The sequence below is a fragment of the Sceloporus undulatus genome, chromosome 5 (assembly GCF_019175285.1).
Source record: "Sceloporus undulatus isolate JIND9_A2432 ecotype Alabama chromosome 5, SceUnd_v1.1, whole genome shotgun sequence".
Lineage (NCBI taxonomy): Eukaryota > Metazoa > Chordata > Lepidosauria > Squamata > Phrynosomatidae > Sceloporus > Sceloporus undulatus.
Window position 1 is genome coordinate 92,569,553 of NC_056526.1, and position 853 is coordinate 92,570,405.

Below are 853 nucleotides of genomic sequence, written 5' to 3' on the forward strand. Positions count from 1 at the left end.
AGTATTCCTATTCTCTGCAGAGGAGGGAAGAAGAGATGTACCTACTCTATGGGGACCATTGTGCCAGTGGAGGCAGTGGCATGGAGATTGCACTGTCTGCCATGCAGCGTTCCTTTCTGCTGCCTTCTTCCTTTCCCAGTATTAGGATTGCCTTTTCGAATGTGCCATGCTTTCTCTTGATGTGGCCTCAGTTTTGTCATCTTGGTTTCCTGGGAGGTTTCAGGCTTGATCTGTTCTAGGACCCATGTGTTTGCCTTTTTGGGATCCTCAGCACTGTCTTTTTGCCTGTCCATGGGATCCTGAGCACTCTTCTCCAGCACATCTCAAATGCATTGATTTCCTTCCTATCTTCTTTCTTAACTATCCAACTCTCATATCCATACATAGTGATGGGGAACACAAAGCCATGTGTTCCCCATCAGTATGTATGGATATGAGAGCAGTGGTCCCCAAACTATGCCCTTTAAGGGATGTTTTTGGACTCCATCTCCCAGAATCCCAGGCTATTGGCCAACATGGCTGAGGCTTCTGGGAGCTGGAGTCCAACATCTCTTAAAGGCCACAGTCTTTGGGGGGAACCATTGGCTTGGAGGACTCTAACTTTAATGTTCAGCTGTGTATCTTTACATTTTGGAGTACATTGTCTAGGTCAGTGGTGCCCAAACTGTGCCCTTTAAGACTTTGGACTCCATCTCCCAGACTCCCAGGCTATTGGCCAACATGGCTGAGGCTTCTGGGAGCTGGAGTCCAACACCTCTTAAAGGGGCACAGTTTGGGCACCACTAGTGTAAGGTCTTCTATGATAACTCCCCTTCCCATTCCTAGTCCTCTTCTGATTTGGGGCTATACATAA

The 853-nt window shown here is 47.7% G+C and overlaps 1 protein-coding gene across 2 annotated transcripts in view; it reads right to left on the reverse strand.

Annotated features, from left to right (window-relative positions):
* Nucleotides 1-853, reverse strand: part of LCTL (lactase like) — a 99,840-nt gene that overhangs the window by 98,595 nt on the left and 392 nt on the right. The gene's annotated exons all lie outside the window — the stretch shown is intronic.